The sequence below is a fragment of the Lolium perenne genome, chromosome 2 (genome assembly GCF_019359855.2).
Source record: "Lolium perenne isolate Kyuss_39 chromosome 2, Kyuss_2.0, whole genome shotgun sequence".
Lineage (NCBI taxonomy): Eukaryota > Viridiplantae > Streptophyta > Magnoliopsida > Poales > Poaceae > Lolium > Lolium perenne.
In genome coordinates this window covers 231,626,063-231,646,325 of record NC_067245.2, presented here as the reverse complement: position 1 = coordinate 231,646,325, position 20,263 = coordinate 231,626,063, and the positions used below count along the sequence as shown (strand labels likewise).

General features: G+C 47.6%; 1 long non-coding RNA gene across 1 annotated transcript; it reads left to right on the top strand.

The window, feature by feature from the left end:
- The first annotated feature begins 17,771 nt into the window (after positions 1-17,771).
- On the top strand, positions 17,772-20,197 carry LOC139835286 (uncharacterized). Its single transcript, XR_011751077.1, has 5 exons — positions 17,772-18,145; positions 18,259-18,332; positions 18,697-18,762; positions 19,899-19,980; positions 20,070-20,197. It is a non-coding gene; the product is annotated as an uncharacterized lncRNA (long non-coding RNA).
- Positions 20,198-20,263: the final 66 nt, after the last annotated feature.

Below are 20,263 nucleotides of genomic sequence, written 5' to 3'. Positions count from 1 at the left end.
CGCCTCATCAAGGCCTAGCAAAGTGCACGAAGAGTGATACCTAACTCGGCCGCTTGTTCTCTCGGCACTCGTTACGGTCAATCCATGTCTGCCGCAGCTGCTATGATATCGGGGGCATCCGGATCGGCGGCTTGCACTATGAGCGGGGCGATCGATTGTTTACTTTGTTCCCCGAGCTGGGCAACTTCTTTCCCCCTTTCTAATTTTGACTCGGCCTCGTCCTTCACGGCTTTCTTCTCCGCCAACTCTTTCCTGTTCTTGAACGCGAGTGCTTGCCTACGAAGTTCACGTAAATATTCGTCGTGCAGATTCTTCGCGGCTTGGGACGGTGTGTTCAAAAATGACTTAGCCCTTGCTTTTCCTTGTCGAATATACCGGCTTGGGCTCGCCCTCTATTTTCCTCTTGACGCGCGCCTTCCAGTTCTCTAAATCAGCAGCCGCGCCCGCCTCGACTTCCTCGGCACGACTTTCCCAAGGCCTCTTGGGGAGGGGCTTCAGTGATACCTCCGGTACCTTTGTTTTCTTAGGTACGTAAGGGTCCGGGTTAATAACCCAGGACTGCTTCTGCTTCTTCGCCGGAGGTGGATTGGGGGGCGGTACCGGTGTCTGATCACCCGCCGGACGAGGACTGGGGGGCGGCGGCGTGGGCTGACGTGAATGAGGTGTATTAGGTGAAGCACCACCGCCACCGTCACCGCCACCGCCACCGTCACCGCCACCGCCACCGCCACCGTCACCGCCACCGCCACCACCACCACCGTACGGGGGTGGACTTGTTGGCGCCTCGCCTGGAAACTTGATAAATTTCTTATGCCATAGAATGAACTGGCGCTTGACATCTCCAAGTCTTTTCACCCCTTCAGGTGTAGCAATGTCAATGTCCAGGTCCTCAAACCGTTGGACTATCTCCTCCACCGTCACACGAGCATAGCCATCTTGAATGGGGTTGTTGTGGTGGAGTGCTCCAGGTGGTAAAGCACTGCCGATGGCTACCTTCATGGACATGTTCCCGATAGGATAATATAGATGACATGCTTTCATCTCCTTTATATCGTCCACGGGTAGCGAGGAGGCTCCGGTGCAGTAATTTCGACCACCAGAGGCTCCGGTGCAGTAATTTCTATCGTCGGTGCACCAGCCGGTGAGGCCTCCGTGGAAGCCACGCTGCTTCTTCTCTGCTGGCTTCCGAGATCCATTGGATGATCTTCAGCATGCTGCGCCCGAGCTGCATCTCTTTCGGCGACTAGTACACTCACGGTTTTCTTCATCACATCCATTTCAGTTACCAACTTCGCCACAACATCTGCATCCCGATCCATCTTTCTCTTACGGCTTCTGTAACCGTACGGGTCATCGTTCCGGGGGAACCCTATTTTCCACGGAATGGGCCCCATGCCTCGTATACGTCCTCCGTGTTCAGGATTCCCGAGGGCTTTTGTCAGGGCGTCGTTCTCTCTGTTGAACCTGATCCTCCCCTCTTGAGCCTCCCTCATTGCCTCAATAAGCTTTTGGGTGGGTGTAATTATTTTGCCCTGATAAACACACTCCCCTGTCTCCGGGTTCAGCGATCCCCCATGCCCGTACCACCAGCTTTTGGCCCTTGGGTCCCATCCCTCCGTACCTGGACGGATTCCTCGCGCCCTCAGCTCGTTCTCCATCTTCTCCCACTTAGGCTGCCAAAAGCGATACCCTCCTGGCCCCATTTTATGATTGTACTCCTTCTTGGCCGCATTTTCCTTATTTTTTCTCGATAGTTCAAGGAACTGCTCCGATTTCTTTTGCTTCACAAATTCTGGCCAATCATGTTGCAGTTTCTCATATTGTCCTATGAAATCCGGAGTCTTGCCCTGGTTGACAAAGTCATGGGCTAGATTTTGCTTGTATTTCCGGAATGCGTTGGCCATCCTAGAAAGAGCGATCGGTTTGACTAGCTTGCGCCTCTCCTTGTTTTCCGCAATCTTGTTACCCTCCTCATCGTATTTGCGGTATTCCGGAGGTAGAACGAAATGTTCCATAAGCTTGTTGAAGCAATCTTTTTTTTCTCTCTTATCGACAAAAGTGAAACCAACACGTGCCTTCTTTGGCTCATTCCACTCCTGGCGGGTGATCGAGACGTTGTCTCTAACAACGGCTCCGCATTGGCTGACAAACTTGGTGGCGTTCTTGCTGGGCTCCAGCGGCCTGCCGGTTGCTTCATCGACAACATCGATGGTGCATGTTTCTCCTGCTTTCATCGTCTTGGTTGCGCCACGCTTTGACGACGTACTCGATTTTTTCGACGATCCGGCCGAGGGCTAAAATAAGAAAGAGAGTCGCGCGCGTTAGTACACACACATTTATTCAAATCAGTTAGTTGTATCACCAGACGCTCAATATGTATATATATATATATACCTCGGCGCCGGAGGTGGTTGCTACTTCCAATTGAAGATCGTCGTTTATCGACGTTTCTTCGGCATCATCTGCTTGCGGACGGCGCCCTTCATCTTCACACTCAAGGTTCAGATAAGAAGAGATATCATCTTCTTCTTCTCCGGTCGGCACATATGGAATATCGCCTTTTATGATGCCGAACATATGGTCTTCAGCGTCCGGATCATAGTTGTCCAGAATCGGGTCAGCTCTATCGTCCGCCATATGTCAGTCCTGAAAACATGTAGTCAAAACAAATTAATTAAGTGAAGAAGGGGTGGTGGCGGTGGCAAAAGGGCGGTGGCAAAAAGGAGGGGGCCGGCGAGCTGGAAGGGGTTGGGAGAGGGTGTCGCGGAAGAGCGCGAGACGGGGCGGTAGACGACGGCGTCACGGAGAGGGAGGCGTATGCGGAGGGGGCGACGAGGGGCTCGCCCCCCTCGTATACGCGCGGTGGCGGTGGTGAAAGGGCGGTGGCGAAAGGGCGGTGGCGGTGCCGAGGACACATAACCCTCGCGCGGTGGTTAAGTTATGTGTCCTCGGCGCCCTAGTGCGTGTGTGTGGCACGCCGTCCTAATGCGTGTGTGTGGCGCGCGCCCCCGGCCGGCCTTCGGGCCTCCGTCTCCCCCCTAGATCTAGTACGTTTTATTAAGTCAAGATTTTAAGTCAAAATTATTAAGTCAAAAAAAGTCAAAATTTTAAGTCTCAAATTACAAGTCTTCTTTTAGTTTTTTAAGTCTCAAAATTTTAACTCTCAATTATTTAGTTAATTTTAAGTCTCAAATTTTAAGTCTAAAATTTTAAGTCTCAAATTTTTAAGTCTCAAATTTTATGTCTTCTTGTAGTTTTTTAAGTCTCAAATTATAAGTCTCAATTTTTAGTTAATTTTAATTTCGAAATTAACAAAAACTAAAACTAAAAAATTTTGACGCGAAATCTAACATAGTACATATGCTATATTATGGCATAATGGTGTTCTACAGATTTTAAGCTTTCCGAAACTATAAAATTTACAAAATTTGGACCTACGGTTGATTTTATACGAATTTTACAAGTTTGGACAACAACTGGAATTTAAACAAGTTTGATCTGCTTTTGACCGGGGGCTATCAGGCAGGCGACGTGGCGCAACGCGATTGGCTGCGAGGGGGATCACGCGGATCGCCCCTAGAAGGGCTGTGGCCGTCAGATCGTGGGCGATCTGGACGGTCCAGATGGACGGCGTCCTGGGGACTAAACGGGCGGCGCCCGGCCGGAAGTTCGCCGGCGGCGCGGAGCTCGCCAATCGCGTTCCCGGCGACATGCAGAGGGGGAGAGGGGGCACGGCGCGTGAGGTGGCGGCGGCGCAGCGGCGGCGGTCCGGGGACGTTCTGCGGGGAAGGCGGTCCGGCGGCGTTCGCGGGGAAGGCGGTCCGGCGGCGTTACGCGGGGAAGGCGGCGGCGGCGAGCGACGTTCTCGGCGAGGCGACACGGTGAGGCATTAGCGACGTACGGCGAGGGGGGGGCGCGGCGAGCGACGTTCGGCGAGGCGGTACGGTGAGAGACGGCGAGGCGGCACGGTGAGAGACGTCGTTGGCGGCGTCGAAGTGCAGCGGGCGTCGAGAGCGAGGAAGACGAAGAACCGAACCCCTCAGCGCCGCGCGCCAATATATAGGTAGTAGCCTTTAGTCGCGGTTGGGGTCACCAACCGCGACTAAAGGGAACCCTTTAGTCGTAAGCAGACCCCAACCGCGACTAAAGTGTTTTTTCGCCGGTTTTTCGGTTTCTCGCGGGAAGGACCATTAGTCGCGGTTGGGCCGGCCAACCGCGACTAAAGGTCTTTTTTAAAATACTTTTTAATTTCAGAATTTTAAAATAGAAATAATATATCAAAAAATTAAGAAAAATAAAACTAATTCATTTCATAAATGTTTACAATACATATAATATATCAAAAAATTCATAAAAATAAAACTAATTCAATTCAAAATTTTAAAAATACAAATAATACATCAATAAATTCAGAAAAATAAAACTAATTCAATTCAAAATGTTAAAAATACAAATTATATATCAAAAAATTAAGAAAAATAAAACTAATTCATTTCATAAATGTTTACAATACATATAATATATCAAAAAATTCAGAAAAATAAAACTAATTCAATTCAAAATGTTAAAAATACAAATTATATATCAAAAAATTAAGAAAAATAAAACTAATTCATTTCAAAAATGTTTACAATACATATAATATATCAAAAAATTCATAAAAATAAAACTAATTCAATTCAAAATTTTAAAAATACAAATAATACATCAATAAATTCAGAAAAATAAAACTAATTCAATTCAAAATGTTAAAAATACAAATTATATATCAAAAAATTAAGAAAAATAAAACTAATTCATTTCAAAAATGTTTACAATACATATAATATATCAAAAAATTCAGAAAAATAAAACTAATTCAATTCAAAAATTTAAAAATACAAATTATCAAAAATTCATAAAAATAAAACTAATTCAATTCAAAAGTTCGTTGGCCCCCTCTTCCCGCCTCTTTCCGCCGACTCATGTCCTTCACATAGAAAACCTGAGCGACATCTTTCGCTAGGACGAATGGTTCGTCAAGATAACCAAGATTGTTGAAATCCACCATTGTCATTCCGTATTGCTGGTCCACCTTTACCCCACCTCCTGTTAGCTTGAACCATTTGCACCGGAACAAAGGGACCCTAAAGGAGGGTCCATAGTCAAGTTCCCATATCTCCTCTATGTAACCATAATATGTGACCTTTTGCCCATTCTCGGTTGCTGCATCAAAGCGGACACCACTGTTTTGGTTGGTGCTCTTTTTATCTTGGGCGATCGTGTAAAATGTATTCCCATTTATCTCGTACCCTTGGAAAGTCGTTATAGTCGAAGATGGTGTCTTGGCCAACATGTACAGCTGATCTACAACCTTATTGTCACTCATTAAATGTTTTCTCAACCAACTGCCGAAAGTCTCCATGTGGGCCTTCCTAATCCAGGATTCAGGCTTCCCAGGGTTGTCCGAGCGTAAAATATTCTTGTGTTTCTCAAAGTACGGAGCCACCAAGCTGGAATTGGTCGAACCGTGTGGTGTGCTTCAACAGAGAATGGCCGTCCATACATATCATTGATTTCCTTCCGATCGTGCCTTTTCCACTTAGTCTCCCCTCGTGCCGCGATTGAGGAAGACCAATCGGCTTAAGGTCAGGAACAAAGTCAACACAAAACTCAATTACCTCCTCATTTCCATAGCCCTTGGCGATGCTTCCTTCTGGCCTAGCACGGTTACGAACATATTTCTTTAATACTCCCATGAACCTCTCGAAGGGGAACATATTGTGTAGAAATACAGGACCGAGAATGGAAATCTCATCGACTAGGTGAACCAGGAGGTGCGTCATAATATTGAAGAAGGATGGCGGGAACACCAACTCGAAACTGACAAGACATTGGATCACATCGTTCTGTAACCGTGGTAGAACTTCTGGATTGATTACCTTCTGAGAGATTGCATTGAGGAATGCACATAGCTTCACAATGGCTACTCGAACATTTTCCGGCAGGAGCCCCCTCAAAGCAATCGGAAGCAATTGCGTCATAATCACGTGGCAGTCGTGAGACTTCAGGTTTTGGAATTTTTTCTCCGCCATGTTTACTATTCCCTTTATATTGGACGAGAATCTGACGGGACCTTCATACCGCTCGCATTCAAAAAAGATGACCTTCTCTTCTTTGGTCGTAGCGTAGCCGGCACGACCTTGAAACCGTTCCGGATGCTGGTCATCAGGGTCTTTCAAACTTTGCTGGTCCTGCCGTGCTTCCTTTGTATCATTTGACTTCCCATACACGCCCAAGAAGCTTAGGATGTTCACGCAAATATTCTTCGTAACGTGCATCACGTCGATTGCAGAGCGGACTTCTAGGACTTTCCAATATTCTAGCTCCCGAGAATATAGATTTCTTCTTCCACATGGCTACGTGCCCGTCAGCTCCCTTCGGAACTGATTGTCCGCCAGACCCTTTCCAAAGATGACTTTCAAACCCTTGACCATATCAAATACCTCAGCACCAAGCAGTGTTCCGCAGGCTTCGGCCGGTGATCTGCCTTGCCGTTGTAATGCTTGCCTTTCTTTCTTACTGGATGACCTTTCGGAAGAAATCGACGATGCCCAAGGTACACGTTCTTCTTACAATTTGGCAAATGTACACTTTCAGTCTCATGTAAGCGGTGCGTGCATGCATTGTATCCCTTATTTGACAGTCCCGAAAGGTTACTAAGAGCAGGCCAATCGTTGATGGTTACGAAAAGCAACGCTCGTAGGTCAAATTCCTCTTCTTTGTGCTCATCCCACACACGGACACCAGGTCTGCCCCACAGCTGTAAAAGTTCATCAACTAATGGCCTTAGGTACACATCGATGTCGTTGCCGGGTTGCTTCGGACCTTGGATGAGCACCGGCATCATAATGAACTTCCGCTTCATGCACAACCAAGGAGGAAGGTTGTAGATGCATAGAGTCACGGGCCGTGTACTATGGCTGGAGCTCTGCTCGCCAAAAGGATTCATGCCATCCGTACTTAGACCAAATCTTATGTTCCTTGCGTCACCTGCAAAATCTTTGAACTCTCTGTCGATCTTTCTCCATTGCGTTCCATCTGCGGGGTGTCTCAACTCCCCGTCCGACTTACGGTCCTCTTTGTGCCATCGCAACAACTTGGCATGCTCTTTGTTCCCGAACGTACGTTTCAACCGTGGTATTATAGGAGCATACCACATCACCTTGGCGGGAACCCTCTTCCCGGGTTTCTCGGCCCTCAACATCGTCACCAGGGTCATCGCCTCTGATCTTATAACGCAATGCGGTGCATACCGGGCATTCATTCAAATTCTCGTATTCACCGCGGTAGAGGATGCGATCGTTGATGCATGCATGTATCTTCGTAACCTCTAAACCTAGAGGGCAGACAACCTTCTTTGCTTCGTACGTAGTGGCGGGCAACTCGTTATTCTTTGGAAACATATTCTTCAACATTTTCAGCAAGTTTTCAAATGCCGAGTCAGCTACACCTGCCCGTGCCTTCCATCTCAGCAAATCCAGTGTGCAGCCCAGCTTTTTCAGACCATCATCGCATCCGGGGTACAGCGCCTTCCTGTGATCCTCTAACATGCGATCCAAATTCTCCCTCTCTTTTTCAGTTTCGCAGCGTCTCCGTGCATCAGCAATGGTCCGACCAAGATCATCAACGGGATCATCACGTGCCTCTTCTTCACCTTCCCCTTCACCTTCCCCTTCACCTTCAGCATCCTCCATGAAAGTATCACCGAAATGAGCAAGATAGCTTTCATCGATGAAATCATCCCCTTCTTCATCTTCTTCCATTATAACCCCTCTTTCTCCATGCTTGGTCCAACAATTATAGCTTGGCATGAAACCGTGCCGAAGCAGGTGCATGTGAACATCTCTTGAGGAAGAGTAACCCTTCTGATTCTTACATTTAACACATGGACAGATAACAAAACCCTCCTGCTTGTTCGCATTAGCCACTACGAGGAAATCTTTCAAACCCGCACTGAACTCGCCGGAGAGTCGGTTACCGTACATCCATTGTCGATTCATCTGCATTATTATAATATAAAATATATAATTAACCATCATGCATTTGTTAAACTAACTAGCTACAAACAATATAAATTAAACAATGAACTACACACACATGCACATTTTATCAACGACACATCAAAGGTTCAAGTTGCTAACCGCGATCGAGGAGGAAAAAATAAATGAGAAAGCTCAAGTGTGGCTCCAACACTTCATATCATGTTTGTTTCATGCTCTTGGGGCATTTCATCAAACACCTTATGTGCATAAGAGGAACCAAAAGCAAACCTAACACCCACTTGTGAGCTTGTGAAGAGAATGGCACCAAATGGCTAAGTGTTGGCTGCTGGATGGGTATATATAGGGGAGGGGCTTTAGTCCCGGTTGGCCTGGCCAACCGCGACTAAAGGCCTTCGGGCACCTTTAGTCGCGGTTGGCCTGGCCAACCGCGACTAAAGACCCCCCACGTGCACCGGCTGGCCACCGAGCGCCCTGGGCCCAGGCCTTTGGTCGCGGTTCTCCTCCCGAACCGCGACTAAAGGTACCATTTGTCGCGGATCCTGCAGCATCGCGACTTATGGGGCTCACCCGAAGCCTGTTTTTCCACCAGTGAAGAGAATCAAAGCTCGCAACTCAGCCTGTACTCGTACAAAAACCTGCGGTATGTTTATTCATCTTCTAGGAAATGAGAGAACCAGTGGCGGAGGATCCCATAGGGCGGGGTTTGGCGATGGCCTGACCTAAGATCCTACCGCTATTACCACTGCTAATCCGTCCATCAAATGTATGACCCTCGATGCATGCATGCTAATATTTCTAAGTAGTTGGATTGGGTGCGCTTGGGATCCAGGCTGCTACCTGATTTGATGTAATGATTTTGATCAAAAAGAAAATTTGTTGATTCAGCTATTATAGAAGTATATGTCTTAGCACGGCTCAGCTCATGATGACCAGTCAAACACATAATAATTGTACAACTGATAGAAGAGTCTCTCTTGTGAGCATAGGCTACAAGTAGCTCGCAATTCTACAAAAACTGGAAACCAATTTTCAGAGTTTTAAAAAAATCTGAAAAAAAAATCTGGATGGTGTTGAGATATATACTAAAAGTGTGTAAAATTTAATATGAACTACATTATACTCCAGTCTTCAGAAAAAATAACGAAACTATAGATGAGAATAGTGAACAATATACATTTTCAAAATCCTCAAAGTTGTCAATTTTTTATTTTTGTGTAGTCTAGAGTATAATGAATTATTTATTTTAACTTTACACACGCCTATGCGATACATACTTACCAACAAACATATTTATTTTTGGAATATTTCAAACCTTTGAAACACTCACTAGTAGGAAAAGGTCACTCGTGGCGCAGGGCCGTGCGCCACGCATATCAGACCACTAATAACCCATCACTCGTGGTGCACGGGCAGGTGCACCACGGGGTATTTTTTCAAAAAAAATTGAGTACGTTTTCAATCTCTAGATCTAGATCTAGATTTGATGGCAGTTTTGCGATTGGCCCCTGCACTGCCGGACGTTTTTGCCATCGGGTCCTCACCAAGCGCGGAGCATGGCATGGTCATTTGAAGAAGAGCATAGTAGGGCGACATCATCCATGGCAGGGGCGGAGCGGGGTGCCATCGTCCATGTAAGGGGCAGAGCAGGGCGCTATCGTCCATGGCAGGGGCGGAGCAGGGCGTCATCGTCCAAGGCAGGGGAGGAGCAGGATGCCATCGTCCATGGAAGGGGCGGAGCAGGGCGTCATCGTCCATGACAGGGGAGGAGCAGGGCGCCATCGCCCATGGCAGGGGCGGAGCAGGCACCATTGTCCATGGTAGGGGTGGAGCAGGGCACCGTCGTCCATGAAGGAAGGAGGAGAGGATGGATAGAAAGGAGAAGAGGAGGAGAGGAAGGAGGAGACGATGTATAAGGAAGTAGGAGATGAGAGGAGGAGGGGAGGATGTAGGAGAGAATGTGTGGTGGAGGGGAGGAGGCTAAGGGTAGATGGTTGTTGAAATTTGGAAGGTGGGAAAATTATAAGTTTTTCCCTTTTTCGATTTTTTTTCCTAAAACCTGAAAAAACTCCATCGTATTTGAATTTGAGGAATCCAAAAATTGTCTAAACGACCATAGGTCGGTGAAGTCGGATGTAAAATTTTGCGTAGATACATTTTCATAGAATTATTTTTCATCGAAGGTCGTATGGAACTAGAAATCCAGTTTTACCGTACAACACCGACATTTTTCAAAAAAAAAGTCAAAATTCATGTTTGTTAATTTTCCTTACAACTAGATAACATAAAACCGGGTGATCTCGAAAGATTTTATTTTTCGAAATTTCTATCATTTTTTTTTCAAAACTGAAAAGGCGATCTACAAGGGGTGTGTGGAGAAAAATCTGCCTAGACATACCCGTGGCATACCAAGATAGGGTGCGGCACGGTTATTTGTGGTCCAAATTTTGGCACTCGGGACCGCGTGTACCCGTGGCGCACAAAAAATGGTACCCCACGGCTAGTAGGTTAGCCGTGGCGCACCAAAAAATGGTGGGCCATGACTATGTGGGCGTGCACTGGCCGCCTATGGCTTCGTACACCCGTTGCGCACGTATTTATTGGGTGCGCCACGGGTAAAAGCACATTTGTGGCCTACCTGTTTTTGGTGCACCATGGGTGATAGCCGTGGCGCACTAAAAAAATGGTGCATCACGGCTAAGTCGTACATCTATAATCCTTTTCCTACTAGTGACTATTTTGATTTAACTAGTGACTATTTTGATTTATTGTTTGAAAAAGGGGCTACGTGTAGACCAAGCTCCAAGTTGAGTTTATATGGTTCAACTCCCACCAATAACAAGGTGGGAGCAAACCTTCGTCTCACCTCTTGGCATGCATGAATAAGCCACATGAAACCCATTGATTATTGTATTGAATTAAATATATATGGGTAACTGGTCAAATACACATCATTTCATGCTGATTAAATTTAGCTATTATATTGGAAAACTGTATAAAAAATTGTATATTCTTTTTGCCTCCTCTCCCACGCCCTAATTATATGTCTTTGCCTTTACCATACCAAAATTTATATTTGGACCATAATATTGAATTCCACTATGAAATAGTGTACTACTCTCTATTTTTTTCTTTCATATATGGTCCTTCTATCGATGGGGAATCATGGTTCAGTAGTTCCATCGTTTATAGCACAAATGTGGCAAATGTGGCTTTGTCCACTAGAAGGTGGAGTTTTCTCGAGAAACAAGTCACCAAGTTCAAACCTGAAATATTGTTTTATGTCTGCATACTCCCCCTTCTAATGTCGACGGGGTAAAAGCACGATGGTACAAACTTATAATTACTTTTCATATCTTATTTCACCAATCAGCATTCTTTAAACTTCTGATCACTGATTTATTCCTTTTTCAGTACTTCTCACTATATTACCGTCAGAATTTTTTGAAGAATTATCTGCACGAAGAAAGACGTATGTGTGTCACATGCGAATTAATGAAATATCCTACTCAAGTCAAGATTGCAATGGCGTGCGTTCATCACTTTTAACTGGGGACAAATTATTAGGGAACGTGCCACTCCTAGAAGGCGAAATAGCCATCAAGTTCAAGGACCATGTAGAAGATGGTCTTCATGTCAGCATGTGTTCCAGTATCCCTAGCAGCTTTTCTAGGTTAGTCGACGATGACTGAACATGTATTATCTGACCAGGAGGCATGTGAGGGCTTATTTCCGCACCACCCTTTCAGCTTTTTTGTGTTCCCATATTTTTTTGCAAGTGTTTCCAACATCCTATATTTTTTTATTGTTTATGGGATAACTATGAAAGACACCATAAATACCACTTAGCTCATTGGGACCTTTTTAGTATGAAACAAGAGTTTAGAGGGATGGGGATTGCAAATATTAGGGATCTTAATGTTTCCTTAATATCCTCTTGGGAGAAACGTTTTAATTTAGATGATCATAAGTTGTGGAAAAAGATTATCCAATACAAGTATTTGCTTGTTAAGAGATGAATGCCTCTCCTTTTTGAAAAAAAGGGTTACGTGGGAGTCCACAACAGCGAAGTTTGGGTACCAGTGGATGATTGGTAATGGTCAAAACATTAAATTTTGGGAGGACTAGTGGTTCGGGGGCACTAGCCTAGCTATACACTTCTGAGAGCTTTACATTATTTGTAATGAGCAGACGAAAACCATTAAAGAAATTTGGGATGGGGAGGAGTTGATGTTATCTTTTAGGAGATGTTTTGATGACAAGTTGTCACTGCAATGGGAAGAGCAAAAGGCAATAATCTAGCAGCTGCAGCTGACGGATGATCCTGACCAAATGGTTTGGAAACTAAGTACTATAGGAGTTTACTCCTCACAATCCTAATATGCAGCACGTGGTGAATTTTAGAGGAGTAAAACAGGTTTTTGTCCCGGCTGTTTTGAAATTAAATATACCCTCTAGGATCCAGGTTTTCCTATGGTTAGTTTCACATAATAGAATTCTTACTAGCGATAATTTGGCAAAAAGACAGGCAGTTCATGATGCCAGATGCCTATTTTGTAGTGAACTTGAGAGCATGTGCCATATATTCCTTGAAAGTGATGTGACTAGATGTTTGGTCTTATATTTCTAGTTTGGTTAAAAGAGATATTGGAGGCAAACACGAGTAGGTTGCTAGACTTTGGATTAGTAATGAGAGTAATGATGCAATGAATACTATTTCATATGTGGTTATTTGGAATCTGTGGAAGATGAGAAATGAACTACATCTAACGTGGATTGATATTGGGAGCTCAGGTGATTTGGAAGAGGGCGGCCAGGCTTCTCAGGAGATGGATGCCATTGTGCAAGAAAAGTTGGCGGCCGACGATTGGGAGTTGGTGCGAGGAGCTAGAAGGCATTGGAGGTGCCCCGGGTCAGCTAGCGCCGAAGAGGAGGACGATTGCGATGAAGATGATCGGGCCTGGGACTCTGGAGGCGTGTGCAGAAACCAGAGTGAAGATGTGAGAATGAGAAAAGAAAAGCAAAACATGAGATATGACAGCCTCTGGAAAGAACAAGCGCACATAAAAATAAAAAGAGAGCATAAAGATATTGTGTTTTTAGTCTCGAGTTTGAGTTCTTCCGATGGACTGTCAAAACCTAGGCGTGTTTGTGACGAGTGGCTTTGTTTCAGCTGTAAGAGTTTAGCCTCTTGTTAGGTTGTGAGGTGGACTAGCTCTGAAGCAACAATCCGAAACCCTGGCATGTATAGTTTCGTTTCAGTTGAAATGAAACCGGGCAGGAGTGCCTTTATTCTAAAAAAAAACAGGAATAATTTGCGAATGTTTCAGCAATCTAACACACAATCAGGTGCAAACCTACCAAATGCATATTAAAACAGGGTTGTGCACATCTATTGATGCAGAAGCCGGAGTGATGTCCTAGGTCACACAATAGGCCAAAATTAATTCACATACGACGACATAACCACTTGGTTCTAAGCCGGAGTCGGCGTCTCTGCACATTAGCTATACACATGACACGGGTACCCAAAAGAAACAGGTCCACCACTTGTAGAGCTATTATCTTAGTTGGCACACTAAACATCATGTATAGCAGAAGATGAGCCATCAAGAAGTCCCAAGATGATTTCACGCCACCTTTGGACATTTCTATATCTTCCTGATTCATCAAGTGCACGTAGATCTGCAGGACAAACCTATGAGATACGAGAAGAAAAGAATTCGTGTATGAAAAGAATCAATACTTGGGTTATCATATGCAAAATTTAGCTTAACTAGTTGAGTATTGATGTAATATAAATTTCAAGAGTTGTGCAATGTTGTTGTGTCGCTCAGTACTGAAACAAGGTCAGCAGAAGAAAATAAGAAACATCGTCACTTTGACAAGTTATGAAAAACATGCTAGGAACCAAATGCTTTTTTTTTTTTTGAGGGAACTAGAGGAACCAAATGCTGACGGTTTTAACTTTTGGTCGTAAGATATTTCCGCATCATCATTACAGAAACTACATTTTGTCTTGAAAATTCGTTGGATGCTGTATGTTGGATGGAAAACAGAGGCCTTGGAATTTATCTGACGTGCTAAGATGGATGGAAAATAGAGAAAAAACTAAATGAATGATGCAAAGCCATTTGGTCTGCAACATATGCTCCGTCCTAAAGCTAGTCCCAGACTAAACTCACAAGTCAATACACTAATTTTAGACAGGGAACCTTCAGCTGGGTCTGTTCTTTCTGGTCGTGCATCATCAAACAGAGAAACTGTTGATCAGTATTTTTCCAAATTTTTATCTATTAAATATGACAATGTTATGCTAGTAAATGATGAAATAAAAATAGCAGGTACTACAAAAGTTCAGAAGCAAACATTTCGCACCTGTGACGGTGAGCAACATCACTCGAAGAGATATGGGCGTGCCGGTCCACGGCATGTAAACTCTGCCTCCACCTTGAGGCTCTTGAGACGGAAGGCAACGTGAGGGAGGTGAGCTGAGGAGCCGTTGAAGCAAACCAGCACCAGCCCGGCGACGACGGCGCGGACCTGCCGCGCTCTCCAATGTACAGGCGCCGGCGAGCCTAAGCGGAGCGGCTCGTCGCGCACCAGCAACCATGGCTCGGCGTCGGCCTCGTCACCGCGGAGCCACACTTGCAACTGATGACACCCGCCTTCAGAACAGTAGTAGACATGAACCAGGCAGCACTTACCATCCTCTGTCTCTCCGACAGCGTACGCGGACCCATGGGAGACGCCGGCCGGGACGCGCACGTAGGAGAACCGCATCGTCTTGGTGTCGAGGCAGAGGAGCAAACGCGTGGAGCTGTATTTCCAGTAGATGCGCCCGGCCGCGTGCATCGCCGGGAAGAACCGGTTGTCGTGGCTCCGTGCTGGCGTAAGCACCGTGCACGGGTGCGCGCGCCATTCTCCGGACCGGGAATCGTACTCCTCGGCCCGGGCCGATCGGTTGCGGTGCTGCAAGGAGATCACGCGGAAGAACTGCCGGTGCCGGTCCCTGGCGCCGCCGCTGTCCCGGAGCAAGCAGAAGGTGTGCGCAACGTAGTCGTTTTCCGGGGCGGGGCGCCTCGGTGGCCGGGGCAGATAGACGGCTTGATGAGTCGTGGGGTCGAAGATGGTGAGCTTTGTCCTGTTGGAGAAGAGGAGGAAGCCGTGATGGCAGTCCTCGAGGGCGCATCGGCCGGAATCTTGGAGGCGGGTGAAGAAGAAGTCCCCGCAGCGGACGACGGCGGCGAGGGCGGGGTCGGCGTGAAGGGGCACGGGCTGGAAGAGTGGGAGAGTGGAACTGTGATTGCAGGAGAGGAAGTGGCCGAGGAGTGCCGGGAAATGGTGGTGCTCGCGAATGAGGCGGACGAAGGACGGCGAGACCGCGACGCTGCACCAATGCTTGGAAGCGAGCGCGGCCCGGAAGATGGAGGTCGGGGACGGAAGGCGGAGCAGGATGTCGGCGACGACGTCGTCCGGAAGGGACGTAATGGTGGTGGTTGGTGGAGGAGGAGGTGGCGACATCGTCGAGGTGCTGAGCCTGCGCCGCTTGGTCCTCATATTTTCGGGAGAGCGGAGATGCCGACGCAACTGGTTACTGGAACTGTCGCTCAAGTACAGGTATCTCCGTTGGGTCGGCTATCCCACGCGGCTCGCCTCACGGCCTAAATTTGATCCTCCGCGTGTCCCCCGAGTTGGCCCCAAAACAGAGGAGGTAGTAGTACATCATCTAATAGAATAATTTTGCTAATTCTTAGAGCATCTCCAACAGGCGCGCTAAAAGCCCGTCGCGCAAAAAAATCGCCGGTTTGCCGCGCGCGGGCGCTGCCGTCCGGAGGCGGGAAAACGGCGCGCGCTAAAAAAATTGCCGCCCGCGCGGGAAATCTGCCGCGCGCGCTATAAACACGACACGCGCGAAGCGGCCAACTGCCATTCCGCCTCCACGCGTCTTCGCCTCCGTCCGTCTCTCTCCCCGCCTCTCTCCCTCCCGCGCCGCTCCGCCTCCGGCCGTTCCGCCTCCACGCGAAGATGCCTCCGCGCCGCCGCCCACCCTCCGGCTACCACGGCGTTCGGGCGCAGCCGAGCGGCCGATTCGACGCGGAGATCCGTTCCGACGAGGAGCGGATCCGCCTCGGCACCTTCGACACGGCGCACGAGGCGGCGCGGGCCTACGACGCCGTCGCGTGACGGCTGGGCCGCTCCCGCCGCGCGATGAACTTCCACGACGTGTTCACGCGGGAGCAGGCGGAGATGCTCGCGCCGCCGCCGCCGATGATCACGCGGGAGCAGCAGCGCCGACAGCGGGAGCTGGAGCAGCGCCTGCTCATCGCCGAGCGCGACGAGGCGCTTCGCCTTGAATGGGCGCGCCGCTTCCCCGAGGACGTCGCCGCCACGGCGGCCTTCTACGCGGAGAAAGAGAAGAAGGAGGAGGAGAAGGCGGCGGAGAAGGCGAAGAAAAAAGCTTCGCGCGAGAAGCGCCGCGCCTAGTCCGCGGCGAGGAAGCGGCGATGGCCGCGAAGGCGGCGAGGAAGGAGGAGGAAAAGAAGAACGGCGCAGGGCCGTCGACCATCGTCCTCTCCTCCTCCTCCTCCTCCTTCGAGTGGACGACGACGCCGGTGTCGGAGACGACTCCGAACAGCTCGGACTTCGATTGGGACTCGGACGAGTAGTTCCAGTTCTATATGTCGCATTGTATCGTTGAACTTTTATAATATATTCGTATTTTCGATCAAATTTTCATAGTTTGTTTGATTTAAATTTTCAAAAAAACGGTCGGATTAGCAGTTTGTGCCGCGCGCGCTGCAAAATAGAGCCTTTGCTGGAGGTGCGTTTTTCGCAGAGCAACGCGCGCTGCAAAATAGAGCCTCTGCCGCGGGCAAATTCGCTAACACGCGCTAGCGGTATACAACGCGCCGAACCGCGCGTTGAGATGCTCAGGATGAAGTTAGAGCTCACTTAGATCATTCACATTTAGACTTTACAGTGATTCGTGATAGACAGTGAATTGCAACTTGGGTGTAGCTGAATTTTTTTAAGTTGTAAGTAAATAGCTTAGAGCATCTTTAATAGGTGCTTAAAATAACCGTGCGCTAAAGGTTTTTTGCAGCGCCTGTTTTATTGCGCGCTGGATTTCTTCTATAAATGATCCTAGACTACCCGCCCATGCAAGCCATCTGGGAGGGGCACATCAATCCTGGTCGCTCGTTCACCTAGCCACAGTAAATTCTCATCCCACATTTCACTCCAGCCGTTAGATCCAGTCGTTCTTTTTCCACTTGTTCAGCTTCCAAGAGAGTCCATGACATGTAGGGCCAAATACGTGCGGGGTCCAGCGGTCGGAGGCAGGCACAGGCGCCGGTCTGCGTCACCTTCCTTCTTCGCGCGTGGTGAAAACCTAGACACCAATCCGTCGCCTCGCTCTCCTCCTTCCCAATCCCCACCTCCTCTCCTCCCCCGAATCAGCCGCCTCCTCTCCTCCCCCAATCAGCCGCCTCCTCTCTTCATCCCAATCGACGACCTCCGTCGGAATGGAACGGAGCGGCAGCAAGCTGGGCAGGCGGCGGCGACCAGATGCGCCGAGCGAGGCCGGAGACGGGCGGCGCGGCCGGAGACGCGGTGGCGACGGCCGGAGGCGACTGGCACGGCCGCAGACGGGCCAGAGCGGGGCGGATCCGCGGCGGCGACGACCGGAGGCGACGGGGCGGCCGGAGACGGGCCGGCGCGGGCGGATCTGTGGCAGCGACGACCGGAGGCGAGACCATCTCTCCCTGCTCTCGTCATCTTCAGTGGATGAACAATGGGCAGGCGGCAAGGGATGGTCTTGGCAAAGCCTGATTCAACTCCAGGTTAGACTCGCTGGAGTTTCTTTCCTCAGTTCTTACTGTGATTTAATTTCTGTTTTCTGCTAATATTTGGAGGAGGAGAGGAGGAGCGGGTGTCCGGGGCGGAGCAGGTGCGGCCGGCCCGCAGGAGGGAGGCGTAGTGATGGAGGGCGACCGGCGGCGTGCTCGTGTTTCATCTGCTCTGCAATCTGTGTAGATCAACCTTCAAGCGACGTTTCTTTCTCGATCTTGTCGATCTGCGCGTTCTGGTCGGTTGGCTTGGTATGCGTTTTCTCATGTGCTGTTTACAGTTTTCCTACTTGCGCCTTGCATGTTCGACAAAATGCCTTCCTGCTGATTTCGTTTTGGTTCCTTCGTTTTTTGGGTATATGTAGGTTCTTTGGTCCAGCCGCTGACTGCTTCTGAAGATTATTGGGGGCTGCCTCTTCTGCGCTGAGAGAAAAAAAAGGTGCTTCCTTTGCCCCATTTAGTGTGTAGATTCTCCTGTATAGGAATTTGGCGAGAATACGTTTGGAGTACCAACCACTTAACTGTCACCCGGTTCTTGCTCACATGCCAAACGGCATGGCTGGCCTAATATGCTTTTTTTTTTCCTTTTTATCTAAAAAACAAGGGAAATATGTATTGCTCTGCACTTCGTACTTTAGCCTAAGACGAAACTAAATTCAAGACACTTTGTATAGATCACTGAGAGTACTACTTAGCAGTACAGTTATATTTACCGTGGATACATGATTTAAGAAGAAGATATATGCAGTCGATTGATCAGGTTGTCTCGGTAGCCTAAAAATCGGCCGTCCGTATATGTGCAGGTCCTGGTTTCTGAGGATTTCACAAGAATCAGGTGTGACTGTGCTGTGCTGTCTACTCCTGTCAAGGTTGGTTTCTATTTGCCTGTAAACTTTGTATGCTCAACTCATGTTCCCTAATTCGTGTACTTACCTTTCTCTTTATCCTGCGGAATATGTCCGTTTGTTGTTTATCTTTATTTAATTGTTATATTCTTTCATGTTATATTGCGAATCTCGACAGGATGTGCACCCTTGTGTCCGTTGTTATTCCGATTTTAGAGACCCTTCAGAACGATGTGCTCTGCCGGCCTTGTTTTACCTGTGTGAGGTGACTGCATGTTAGCGTATAGAAGTTCAGCGTGTGCAGCTCATAGAATGAGTACCCTGGAGAGAGATACTATGCGTCTTACTTCTGTAAGTTCCGGACCTCTTGGTGGGCAGCCGGCCTTTGATTGGCATTTTTGCGCTCACGTCTTATGGCGTCGGTTCGTTATGTGTAGGTTCTGTAAATGCTGATTGTATTGGACCAAATGTAATAAGTGATGAGATAATTATCCTGGATTTTCTGTTGTGTTTGTTAGCAGCCTCTTGTGCTGATCTTATGGCAGGCGTACCCTGATGCATTGTTGGGGCTCTAGAATGTAATAATTCCTAAAAATAGTGATGTCGTAGCTGCATGGATGTCACGAAAAAAATAAAATAATAACATGGATTTGTAAACTGTAAGCCGCATGCCAGGAACACCATCTATATGTGGCATTTAGGGTACACCGGGATAAGTTTTTACTTGTGCTTCACATCTTTGTCCATGTGAGAAGGTCTTATGAGCTGATTTTCCTCTTCGGTTTTTGCTCCACCATAGCCTGTTTTTGCTCCTCCCTTCAGGCTATTTCTGGGCTTATAATTTTTCATTTTAGGAAATTGGTATATCTCTCAAACCCTTATATCGCTTTTATGAATACAGTACCAGAATTTTGTTCCTACATTTATTTTCATGGGTAAAAACCGTGTTCTTTTTTCCGGTGGTTTTTCTTGTGCGGTTGTTTGGTTCTACAATAGTAAATACAATTGTCAATTCTTTATGCTCCTTGTGTTTTCAGTGATATGCAAAGCATTTCTTCATGTATATTATCCATCTACTTGCTTCCTTCTTTTGCATTCATGAGATGGTTTCATTCGGTACATGTTTCGTGCTTACTTTTTTTGGATTTGTTTTGCTGCAGGTGTTACATGGTTAAGTGGTAGCTCTGCCTGTCGCTGGTACATTGACAAGGATATACCTGATGTCAATTCCTTCCGTGCAAGGTAGATTTTTGAGCCTCGTGTTGTTCCTTATGTTCTAGGGTCTTCGCTCTGTCTACTTGGTATGTAAGGTTGTGCATTCCTTGCTGCAGCCTTGGAGGCCAGTTTACTCCTCTGACTGCCTATATCCCCACGGGGCCGGATGCCCTTCCAACCCATGTCTATGCGGATCCTATTGAGATGACCATGAAAGAGCTCAACGGGGTTGATCGCTTTGTTGATATGGTGATCCCATATTCTTTCAAAATCTCTTCCGTGTAGATTCTTATATAGTTTCACTGTCATG